Genomic DNA, 13,435 nt, shown 5'->3' with positions numbered 1-13,435 from the left:
AAGTGCAGCTTATTATTACACAGAGCCATTGAAAGAGTCTCTCAAAAATAGCGAAGCTGGTCGAATGTTCACGTGCTACTGTCGTGAGCATCTACGGAAAGAGATAGGACAGTGAAATTACCACTAGGCGCTAAATGGTTGGACCTCCACGACTTTTCACAGAATGGCGACCGAGCGAGGTGGCGCAGCGGTTAGCACACTGGACTCGCATTCGGGAGGACGACGGTTGAATCCTGCGTCCGGACATCCTGATTTAGGTTCCTTTGAAAGGGCACGGCCGACTTGCTTCCCCGTCCGTCCCTAATCCGATAATACCGATGACCTCGCTGTCTGGTCTTCTCCCCCGAAACAACCCAACCCAACAGAACGGGGGTTGGGAGGCTTGTCTGCTCTGTAGAGTAAGGCAGGTGGTTGCACCTCTGCCAAAAGAGCACTATGCTGATGCAAACACATGTGTTTCGGACCACACCACTCATCGTACATTATTGAACATGGAGCTCCGCAGCAGGCCACCTCTACGTGTTCACACGTTGACCCAATGACATCGTCATTTACGATTTCAGTTGGCGCGGGACCGTCGGGATTTGACCTTTAATCAATCGGCTCTTCGGGTGAATCAGATTTTTGCTACACTAGGTCGATGGTCGTCCCCACATGCGCCGCCATCGCGGTGAACGGTGACTCGAAACGTGCAGTGCGCCACGGACGCAGGCTGTCGGGAGCAGTATTATGCTATGGGAGACATTCTCTTGCGCTTGCATGGGATCAGCTGCGAACGACGTGTATCCCCTTTTGCTTGATGTCTTCCCCGACGGCGATATCGTCTTTCAGCAGTATAACTGTCCGTGTCTCAGAAGCAGAAACGAGCTACAGTGATTTGAGGAGCATTATAGTGAACTCACGTTGATGTCTCGGCGACCAAATTCGCCTGATGTAAATTCTACGGTACCCACCTGGGTCGCAATCTGACGCCACCATCGCGTACGCAAATCAGCGGCGCGTTATTTACGCGAATTACATTAGCCGCTCGTAGACATCTAATTCCATATATCTCCGGAAACCCACCAACAAACTATCGGATCCCTGACACGCAAAATCAGTGAGGTATTTCCTTCCAAACACGGACAAACAAGCTACTAAGCAGATGTGAATGAGTTAAAATGTGGTTGGTGCCCAATATGGAAATCCTCCCTTGTGGTGGGCAGACTGCGTCGACCGGAACTTTAGACAACCACTATGAGTCCTCTGACGTTCCAACGCAGTCCAGCATATAGCCACTGCACATCAACATGCCCCACAAATCTGGATACTGCACAATTCCAGCAGCCAGCCAAATGGCGACCCACAACGAGGAGCCTTTCAAACTCTGTAAGATGGTGATGACGTGTACGGGACATTTCCATGTCCTAAACAGTGATCACTCAACATCTAACACCGTCCACGCCCCTTGTATACCCTTCGAGACGTGGGAACAACACTAAATGTGAACAACACTAACGCACACTAGTGGACATTTCTAATCATATACATACCCGCCGATGGTGTATTTGTGTACGAGGTTACACTGACTTCAGGCCATGATTATAGTGTGGTTCACTTTTTTGTCAGACAGGTGGGTACATTACATTAGAGATCTTTGAGTTTTGGAAACAAATCAATGGTATACATTTTAAGGTTGGTTGGTTGGTTGGTTTGGAGAAGGAGACCAGACAGCGAGGTCATCAGTCTCATCGGATTAGGGAAGGACGGGGAAGGAAGTCGGCCGTGCCCTTTCAAAGGAACCATCCCGGCATTTGCCTGGAGCGATTTAGGGAAATCACGGAAAACCTAAATCAGGATGGCCGGACGCGGGATTCAACCGTCGTCCTCCCGAATGCGAGTCCAGTGTCTAACCACTGCGCCACCTCGCTCTCACATTTTAAGGAAAATGCAATGTTTGTACACTACATTAATAGAAGATGATGTATTTTGACAGTGCTAACCCGAAAGACCTCTGTTTTTCAAGGTTTAAGAACAGTCCATTTGTTTAAAGTCAGTTAGTAACTTTCATAAAGTCGTCAGTTTTTTCTGTGATAAGCCTTCGAGCGGCTTGACATTAATACTTACGTTATCTGAAAAAAATACTAATTTTGCCTCATGACTCAAACAAAATGCAGAAATAATAGTAATGGATGCACAGTCGAGCACTGAAGAACACGCATTGTGATTTCTCCCCTTGCATATTTGTGTTAAATCCCAGTGCAACTATCGGCGTACCGTTACTTATGTAGCTTTTTTTTTTTTTTTTTTCTTTATTGTGATTTTGATCACCTTACACAAGGCGGGCTGTCAGCAGCAGAGTACGCCGCTCTTCAGCCTTGAGTTTTACAATAAGTAATACATACAGGTGGCACAGAGAATACAATCAAAACGGTGGGCAAAAAATGTAGGCACTTAAAAAACAAAAAACATGGAGCCGCTCACGCTGGACGAGAAACATCACTAACACTAGTTGACACGGTGCACATAACATGGATGATGGCGACGGTACACGTGAACAGTGGTGGCGTGACGGCGAACAAACACTAAACACAAACGAAGGCACACACACGAGACACTGATGACGATGATCTCCGGCCCGCGAAAGTCCACGTAGCGTGTGCGAGCCCGGGGACCTGCCAAGAGAGGAGGAGGGGGGGTGGGAGAGGGTGAGGGGAGAGCAGAGATGCCACGTGCAGGGGAGATAGTGGGGAAGGGAGGAAGGGGGAGGTGAAGCCCGGGGGAAGAGGGGTGGACAAAGGGGGGAAAGGAGAGAGAAGGGAGGGAGGGTGCCTAAAGGAAAGGACACAGGAAGTGGGGGGGGGAGGATCAAAGTTGATAGGAGGGGTAGATGGACGGGAGGAGGACATCATCAGGGAGGGGGAGCTGGCGGAAGCCACCTTGGTAGAGGGTAAGGAGGGTGGAGAGATGGAAACCGGGTGGGATGTGGGAATACAGGCACGGCAGTGGGTGGGGGTGGGAGAGGATTGGTGAGACAAGCGGATGAGGAGGGTCGAGTTTGCAGGAGGTGTACAGAATCCGTATCCTTTCAAGGAAGAGGAGGAGGTGGGGGAAGGGGATGAGATCGTACAGGATCCGCGTGGGGGAGGGGAGACGGATGCGATAGGTGAGGCGGAGAGCATGGCGTTCGAGGATTTGGAGGGATTTATAAAAGGAAGGGGGGGGCGGAGATCCAGGCCAGATGGGCGTAACAAAGGATAGGGCGGATGAGGGATTTATAGGTGTGGAGGATGGTGGAGGGATCCAGACACCACGTACGGCCGGAAAGGAGCTCGAGGAGACGGAGTCGGGAGCATGCCTCGGCTCGGATTGACCGGAGATGGGGAGTCCAGGAGAGGCGACGGTCGAGGGTGACGCCAAGGTACTTAAGGGTGGGAGTGAGGGCGATAGGACGGCCATAGATGGTGAGATAGAACTCGAGGAGGCGGAAGGAAGGGGTGGTTTTGCCTACAATGATCACCTGGGTTTTGGAGGGATTGACCTTAAGCAACCACTGGTTGCACCAAGCGGTGAACCGGTCAAGATGGGATTGGAGAAGGTGTTGGGAGCGCTGCAGGGTGGGGGCAATGGCAAGGAAGGCGGTGTCATCGGCAAACCGGAGGAGGTGGACGGGGGGTGACGGCGGCGGCATGTCCGCCGTATACAAAAGGTACAGAAGGGGGGAGAGGACGGAGCCTTGGGGCACACCGGCGGAGGGGAAAAAGGTGTAGGAGTCGGTGTTATGGATGGTGACGTAGGAAGGACGGTGGGAGAGAAAGGAGCCGATCAGACGGACGTAGTTAATGGGAAGGGCGAAGGTTTGGAGCTTGAAGAGGAGACCGAAATGCCATACGCGGTCAAAAGCTCGTTCGAGGTCCAGGGAGAGGAAGATTGCGGAGCGACGGGAATTAAGCTGGTCGGAAAGGAGATGAGTGAGGTGAAGGAGAAGATCGTCGGAAGAGAAGGACGGCCGAAAGCCACACTGGGTAATGGGAAGGAGGCGGTGCTGGCGGAGTGCTGGTGGATGCGTCGGGTGAGGATAGATTCCAGGACCTTGCTGAAGACCGAGGTAAGGCTGATGGGACGGTAGGAGGAGACGGCGGACGGCAGTGTGCCAGGTTTAAGGAACATCAGGATACGGGAGGTTTTCCACAGGTCAGGGTAGTAGCCGGTGGACAGGACTGCATTGTACAGCCTGACCAGGGTGGAGAGGAAAGAGACAGGAGCTTCACGAAGGTGACGGTAGGTGACACGATCGTGACCAGGAACGGTGTTGCGTTCCGTGCGGAGTGTAGCAATGAGATCCTGTGTAGTGATAGGGGCATTGAGTTCGGTGTGTGCAATGTTGTCCAAGTACTGGAAACTAGGTGGGAGGGGAGGGATAGCGGTGTCAGTTCGATTGCGGACATCCGGGAAGAGGGAGTAATCGAACTGGGGATCATCGGGGATGGAAAAGACATCGGAGAGGTAAGAGGCAAAGTGATTGGCCTTACTACGGGAGTCATGGAAGGGATGATCATCATGGAGAAGAGGAAAGTAGGGGGAGGGTTTAGTTCCGGTAAGGCGACGGAAGGCTGACCAGAACTTGGACGAGTTGATAGGTAGGGTAGCATTTAAACGGGTGCATGTCTGTCGCCAGTCCCGGCGTTTCTTAGCCGCGAACAAATTACGAATGTGTCGCTGGAGTTGCCGGTGGCGTCGTAGTGTGTCCGGGTCACGCGTGCGGAGGAAGGCACGGTAGAGACGGCGGGATTCACGGAGGAGGAGGACGGCCTGTGGGGGTAAGGTAGGACGGTGGGGGTGGACGGCGACAGTAGGGATGTGGGCCACCACGGCCTCAGACAAGGGCTGCTGGAGAAAGGAGGCGGCATGGGTGACATCGTCAGGATGGTGGTAGGTGAAGGGGTGGCTATCGACCTGGGTGGAAGGGGTATCCCGGTAGGCATTCCAGTTGGCACGGGAATAGTCATGGATGTACTTAGGGGGAGGGTCATGACGAGGGTCAGGGCGGGGGCGACGACCGTCTGAAACGGTGAGGAGGACAGGGAGATGGTAGCTACCAATAGGCTCCAGGACATCCGCCGTTATGCGGCCAAGGAGGTTGGGGCTTATGTAGCAATTAAAGGAACCTTTTATACCACTGAAACCTAATTTTTCTAATAGAACATTATGATTGACACAATCAAATGCCTTCGACAACTCACAGAAGATACCAGCTGTTAATATACAGGGTGATTATAATTCAAGGTCAACATTCAAAACGCTGTAGAAATAACAGCACTGGTCAAAATGACGTCAAATTACAACGGAATATTATCGGAGAAGGGGGCATACGTATGGCAGATGAAAAAATTTAGTGTGAAAATTGATCAATAGATGGCGCTGCATGTATCACAATACGTAAATGAAAACACCTGTCATGCGCACGACCCACTGAAGTTGGTATAAGAACGCCGGGCACACGGCTTTACCTCGACGTTCGGAATGACTGTCTCAATGTAGGATCGCCCTCTGCTTGTAAAGCTGTATTACAAGAATGATGACTGTGCACACTTTCCTCTGCAGAAGTTCCGGACACTGAAGGATTTCAAAAAAGGTGTTGGTCCGATGACTGCCGTGGGTCTGGAGAAAATGATTCGGAAATTCGAAAAGACGGGTTCTTTTGGTGCGCAACCTGATAAAGGGAGGAAAAAGAATTGATTCGACGTCAGTGGAAGTAGTGGCCACATCAATGGAGGAGGAGACGTGTGGTGGCGTGCATACGCGTAGTGCACGGAGAATTGCCCGACCATTGGACATATCCGTGAGCAGAGTGTGTAAAATCCTACCAAACATCCTTCTTTGCTATAATTCATTGCTGCCAGCAAGAGAGACCTTTGCGATAGAATTTCTTGCTCGCATGGAAGTCTACAATGATTGTCCGCGGAAGATTTTGTGGACAGACGAAGCCCACTTCCACCTGACAGGATATGTCAATAGATACAATTCTCGAATACTGGCAACGGAAAATCCACGCGAAGTTAACCAATACCACTTCATGCTGAAAGGTCACTGAGTGGTGCGGGTTCCAAAAATGGCTCTAAGCACTATGGGACTTACCATCTGAGGCCATCAGTCCCCTAGGCTTAGAACTACACTACTGGCCATTAAAATTGTTACACCACGAAGACGACGTGCTACAGACGCGAAATTTAACCGACAGGAAGAACATGCTGTGATATGAAAACCGATTTTTCGTACACAAACAGCAGTTGACCGGCGTTGCCTGGTGAAACGTTGTTGTGATGCCTCGTGTAAGGAGGAGAAATGCGTACCATCACGTTTCCGACTTTTATAAAGGTCGGATTGCAGCCTATCGCGATTGCGGTTTATCGTATCGAGACATTGCTGTTCGCGTTGGTCGAGATCCAATGACTCTTAGCAGAATATGGAATCGGTGGGTTCAGGAGGGTAATACAGAACGCCGTGCTGGATCCCAACGGCCTCGTATCACTAGCAGTCGAGATGACAGGCATCTTATCCGCATGGCTGTAACGGATCGTGCAGCCAGGTCTCGAACCCAGAGTCAACAGATGGGAACGTTTGCAAGACAACAACCATCTGCAAGCACAGTTCGACGACGTTTGCAGCAGCATGGACCATGAGTTCGGAGACCATGGCTGCGGTTACCCTTGACGCTGCATCACAGACAGGAGCGCCTGTGACGGTGTACTCAACGACGAAACTGGGTGCACGAATGGCGAAACGTCATTTTTTCGGATGAATCCAGGTTCTGTTTACAGCATCATGATGGTTGCATCTGCGTTTGGCGACATCGCGGTGAACGCACATTGGAAGTGTGTATTCGTCATCGCCATACTGGCGTATCACCCGGCGTGATGGTATGGGGTTCCACTGGTTACACGTCTCGGTCACCTCTTGTTCGCATTGACGGCACTTTGAACAATGGACGTTACATTTCAGATGTGTTGCGACCCGTGGCTCTACCCTTCATTCGATCCCTGCGAAAACCTACGTTTCAGCAGGATAATGCACGACCGCGTGTTGCAGGTTCTGTACGGGCCTTTCTGGATACAGAAAATGTTCGACTGCTGCCCTGGCCAGCACATTCTCCAGATCTCTCACCAATTGAAAACGTCTGGTCAATGGTGGCCGAGCAACTAGCTCGTCACAATACGCCAGTCACTACTCTTGATGAACTGTGGTATCGTGTTGAAGCTGCAGGGCAGCTGCACCTGTACACGCCATCCAAGCTCTTTGTGACTCAATGCCCAGGCGTATCAAGGCCGTTATTACGGCCAGAGGTGGTTGTTCTGGGTACTGATTTCTCAGGATGTATGCACCCAAATTAAGTGAAAATGTAACACGTGTCAGTTCTAGTATAATATATTTGTCTAATGAATACCCGTTTATCATCTGCATTTCTTCTTGGTGTAGCCCCCCCCCCCCCCCCAATCCCAGGAACGTCTCATGCCAGAGGCGTGTAATCTCAAGTGTTTGTGGTAGAGTAATGATGGTGTACGCGTACGTGGAGAAAGTGTTTGCGCAGCAATCCGCGACATAGTGTAACTGAGGCGGAATAAGGGGAACCAGCCCCGAATTCGCAGAGGCAGATGGAAAACCGCCTTAAAACCATCCACAGACTGGCTGGCACACCGGACCTCGACACTAATCCGCCGGGCGGGTTCGTAGCGGAGCTCGGCACGCCTTCCCGCTCGGGAAGTAGCGTGTTAGACCGCGCGGATGGCCGGGCAGGCTATACCCTGATCACGCTTGGAATTATATTATACAGGGTGCTTCAAAAGGCTGCGCGCAAAATTGAAGCAGCTGATAGTCGAATCGAAACGTATGACATTCATAAAAAGAACTGCTGCAATGTACCACACATGCTAATTGAAAGAAATACACAATGAGACGAAGAGGAATGACACTTTCATTCAAAGTCAATAACTACGACGAAATCACCGCAAATAACGATTGTCCCCAGCATACTACAAACGGAGGGACACGGTTCTCAATACGATATGTGAACACCACGTGCGGCAGTGCATGTTCTGCTTGATAAGAAGTCCTTCTGGTAAGGCGTTTCATTCCTACGGAAGCGCGCTCGGCAACTCAACTTCTGGATGGTCGACGGTGCATGTGGACGTGCTGAAATACGTCTCCCTAACGTATCTCACACGTGTTCCATAGAACGGGCAGGCCAGTTCATTCTCCCTATACCCTCTCGTTCGAAGAGCTCCATCACCTGCGCAATTCGATGCGGTCGCGCATCATCGTCCATCAAAAGGCAGAGCCGAATGCACGCCTGAAATGACTGACAACTGGAAGGAGTAGAGTGTCACAACAATGCTGACCGGTGACGGTACCGTAGTCAAATATTTGGAGGACAGTACGCCCATACAACATCATGCCTCCCCACACGATGACACCTGTACTTCCAAAACGATCATATTCGCCAATGCTGGACGTATCCTCATACGGCGAGAAGTGGGAACACGTAATGCCCCCAGAAACACTGTCGTACACTATCGTTTTGGTAGCCCCTGTGTTATGGTGCGGGCAGGCATATTTTTGCATGTTGGTGAACAGGGTTAATTCATAGCATAACACTATTGTGAGACTGTCCTCTCTCCCTATGTGCATCTTTTCAGAAATACATTCGATCCTGACGTTATTTTTACGGATGACAATGCGCGGCCGCATCGAACAGCGCAGGAGGAACAGCAGTCGCGCGGTTCCGGACTGAAGCGCCTAGAACCGCTCGTCCACCGCGGCCGGCCGTATTTCTTTCAGTTATCTTCTGTACTATACTGTAACAGTTATTTCTAGGTATGTTCCGATTTTTCATTGAGTTATGTTAGCTGGCAGTAACACATCATGCCAAAGTTACTTTCGTCCTTAAGTTTTACGCAGCAGCGTAGCATGGATCCGCAGGCTGAAGAGCGGTAAGGGCGAAATCTGGGCAGCTCTACGCGTCAGGTAGCAGTAAACAAGAGTTACTATAACCGAGACTTGAACGCGACCGTTGTGGTAGTTGCTACTGCGATGAATCGGTGCCGATGTTCAGTATTGCACACGGCCAAGCAGATGCTCCATCTATACATAGCCATCGTGAGCAGCCAGCATCTGCTCCGTGGAGTTAGAAGGGTCGGGTGTAAGGTGACATTTACAAAGATTAGGTTTTCTTTAGAGAAAATTTTAAAGGGTAAGTCTGGTAAGTAAAGCATCAAGTATGTGATGTTCAGGGTTGTGGTTGCGGTGATAGTGGCAGGTAACCGGAAGGAAGGATCAACAATCATTTGTATTTGCGTGCTGACAGTGGGTTCCTAGTGTATTTTCAAGACAAAGAAATTTACATTTTAGCAGTTTCTGTTTCTATAGTGAATTTTATCATTGAGTGGGCTGTGTTTATGTCACCGTAAAATTGTTGTATGCAACTTTTCGTTTAGTCTAGAAGAGATAATTTCATCCACATAAGGTTGCTAATATATAATTGATTGTTATTTCCGCATATTATAGTCTTCAAAAATAATTTCAATACTTTTTAAGAAGATGTTAGCTACTGGGCTAATGACTGGAGATCCCATTGGGGTATTTAATTCTACAATTGTTATCTCTACTGTGTGTGACTCAGGAATGATGTTTTGTTGTTTTAAATGTTGTTTGATGATTTCTATAATGAGATTATTTGATGAACGTGGACATAATATCAAATAATGAGCCGCGCGGGGTAGCCGTGCGGTCTGGGGGGTCTTGCCACGGTTCGCGCGGCTCCCACTTCCGAGGTTCAAAAAGGGTTCAAATGGCTCTGCGCACTATGGGACTTAACATCTGAGGTCATTAGTTCCCTAGAACTTAGAACTACTTAAACCTAACTAACCTAAGGACATCACACACATCCATGCCCGAGGCAGGATTCGAACCTGCGACCGTAGCGGTCACGCGGTTTCCGACTGAAGCGCCTAGAACCCCACGGCCACACCGGCCGGCCGTTGGTAGCACCTTAGCTTATTAGCGAATAGCTGCGAGCTCCCTATCGCTGTCTTGGGGGCATTCCAAATCCCTCCTCCTTTCACTGTCCCATGGAGGCGGAAATGCCCGGAATATAATCCGGGCCTGCGACCGAAATGCGTACCAGGATCTTACGTACGGAATATGCTGCCGAAGATCGTGCTGCAAGATGGGGAGAGCAAACGTTAAGGGCAGCGGCTTCGGTGTAGGTATGCCTCGGAGTCCACACTTGCTCTGGCGGATCGTAGTAGTCCCTAGCTAGTGGCAGATGAGGTCTCAATGGCGGACAGTGATGTCGAGGGTGCAGGGCATATTGGCGCTGTGCTGTGTGGACTGCATGATGTGACACTTGGTTCGGCGTACAGGTGGCTTCTGATGTTCACGGTCTCAGCTGCTTCTGTTACTGTACCACGGCTTCACCCAGGACCAGGGCAGCCAACGTCTGACGTCACTGGTGAGCAAGAATCGTGCCCCCTGTCCATCTGGGTCTGGATCCAAAAGTCAGGGCCCACAGCCGTCCCTCAGCTCGGAAGAAGCCTTCTCGATGAGAGGCAGGAATGATGGTGACGGCCGCGCAAAGTGTGTGCCAGGCTGCGCCAGATGATGAGCTTCACCTTCTTTGTTGGCTGTAGCGCCTTCTCCAATTGCGATTTTAATCTATTCGTGAAGTATTCATCCTCTGTGTTTGTGGTGAGTGGATCTGCTTAAACGGCGAGTAAGCTGGAGTTTCACTCTTGTACTAACAGAGGACGCAACGAACGAGTCGGAGGCTTGTCGAAGCAGGCCGTCATTTGACCGGAGTAGTAGCGGCCAAAGGCTGCGGAGTTATCGAATAGCACACTCCAAACAGGTGTTTCCGATACTGTCGTATGAGGCTGCGGCAAACAGGAGGAGTCACTTATATGACGACAAAGAACGAGATGTCGCCTTATTAGATGACATAGAAAACATTCAATTTCCACATCTTATTATTAAAGACTGTGCAGAAGTCCTCGATCTATGAATCCTGTGGTTGCCATTTTTCTCCTGCTTTAAGTATAATGTAGACAAGCTTAGTCATAATCTTAATGAAACATTGTTTAATCAATTACTTATAATCGCAGTTGTGTAAAAAAACTCAAATTACCTTGCATGTAGACTAGAAAAAGTAATGAATAAGTCATAAAAAAGTATGTAGGTGCGAGACGTCTATCGAAAGACCTGGACTTCGATTCCCAGTCGGTCCTAGGATATTTTCCTGCCTGTTATCCTTTCTTTCACTTCTGTCCACGACTCGTTAACATTAAAAAGGAAATGTTGCAATGTCCTGCGGGGTCCACGTTAAACTGGAAGTCCCCATACAACTACGAGCAGTACGGCAAATCAGTTGGAAGTTCGGAAGATGACGATGGCATCCCACCTCCAACAGGAACGGTCCTATGTAATGATTGGGAATGATGCGACCGCTGTGGGGGGTACGGAGCCGTTCTTTCGGTTTTCAGGACGGCGTAGCTCTTCTGCCGCCCGGACGTTGTGGGTTCGATAGGCTGGCTGGTAGTAAAGGAGTGCGTCGTAGGTGTAGACGGCCGCAGCGAGGCAGCCGGACTTCGGGAAAGTTCTGTATTACTCGCCAGGCTATAGCAGATACAGCGGCGCTCCCTCGTCTGATGGCTACAGCCTGGCGTCCATTCACGGTGTGTAGCGACAGCGGTCGTCGTCCAAGGTGACGCACGCTGCTGAGAAGCCCGACGTAGCACCGGTGGCCAGCTGGTTCCAGGTTCGCGTTCCTGCAGGCTGAAGCGACTGCGCTTAGCACAGCTGGCAGTAGCAATTGGCTACGTCACCCCATCCACCGCTCCTCAGACACCTAGGAGCGCAGCCCAACACACAGGTCCGCTGCACTCTGTCGCTGAACACGACTGCTTTGTCTGCCGCGACAGCTGCGCGGTCAGCACAGAGGACTGCCAAGCAGAGGCTCCCGGGTTCGACTTCCGGCCGCGTTGTAGATTTTCCTCCATTCGGGGACTGGGTATTGTGTTGTCCTTATGTTAGTATCGTCATAATTGACATTTCGCTACGGAGGTTGCTTAATTGACACGTCCAAAAAGCCAATAAACTGAATAAAAAAATCCTTGGCTGCTGGTAGGCCATCGGGCGTCCCCGCCTTGAGCTCTTTTCTACATCTACATTTATACTCCGCAAGCCACCCAACGGTGTGTAGCGGAGGGCACTTTACGTGCCACTGTCATTACCTCCCTTTCCTGTTCCAGTCGCGTATGGTTCGCGGGAAGAACGACTGCCCGAAAGCCTCCGTGCGCGCTCGAATCTCTCTAATTTTACATTCGTGATCTCCTCGGGAGGTATAAGTAGGGGAAAGCAATTTATTCGATACCACATCCAGAAACGCACCCTCTCGAAACCTGAGCAGCAAGCTACACCGCGATGCAGAGCGCCTCTCTTGCAGAGTCTGCCACTTGAGTTTGCTAAACGTCTCCGTAACGCTATCACGCTTACCAAATAACCCTGTGACGAAACGCGCCGCTCTTCTTTGGATCTTGTCTATCTCCTCTGTCAACCCGACCTGGTACGGATCCCACACTGATGAGCAATACTCAAGTACAGGTCGAACGAGTGTTTTGTAAGCCACCTACTTTGTTGATGGACTACATTTTCTAAGGACTCTCCCAATGAACCTCAACCTGGCACCTGCCTAACCAACAATTTATTTTATATGACCATTCCACTTCAAATCGTTCCGTACGCATACTCCCAGATATTTTACAGAAGTAACTGCTACCAGTGTTTGTTCCGCTATCATATAATCGTACAATAAAGGATCCTTCTTTCTATGTATTCGCAATACATTACATTTGTCTATGTTATAGGTCAGTTGCCACTCCTTGCACTCCTGTCTGGCGCCGACGGCACGCTCGGCCGATTGACGCAATGCTGCATCGGGCAATCGTTGCTGGAGTCTTGCCACGCATTTACGTGTCCTCAGACATTTAGTGGATCACTCTGCCCGAAAATTCCTCGGTATTGCGATATTCCGCCCGCATTGCAGCACGTAGTTAAGCACTGCATTGTCCGAGCCGACCTTTATGATGAGGACAGCTTTAATCTTTCACGTCAGATTTATACCAGTTAATTTAAAAAGTGGGAGAAAAATAGCGTTTTTCTGGTGAAAATGACGAGTATTTATGAGTCATTGCTATTTTCCAATAAGTCGCTTTTCTTCAACATAATTAGCCACAACTAATTTTGTTCCTCCTGCTACATATAAAATCATTTATTTCATTGTTCTTATTTTTCTTACCTTCTTCGTAAAAAGTGCTCATATATCTGTTATTTTAAATTCAGCCGCCATTTTCAAACCTTCCTATAGCCTTGCATCACTTTCATCCTTTTACAAAAAATATTTTTA

Source organism: Schistocerca piceifrons, chromosome X (assembly GCF_021461385.2).
Source record: "Schistocerca piceifrons isolate TAMUIC-IGC-003096 chromosome X, iqSchPice1.1, whole genome shotgun sequence".
Classification (NCBI taxonomy): domain Eukaryota; kingdom Metazoa; phylum Arthropoda; class Insecta; order Orthoptera; family Acrididae; genus Schistocerca; species Schistocerca piceifrons.
This window is presented reverse-complemented; position numbering follows the sequence as displayed.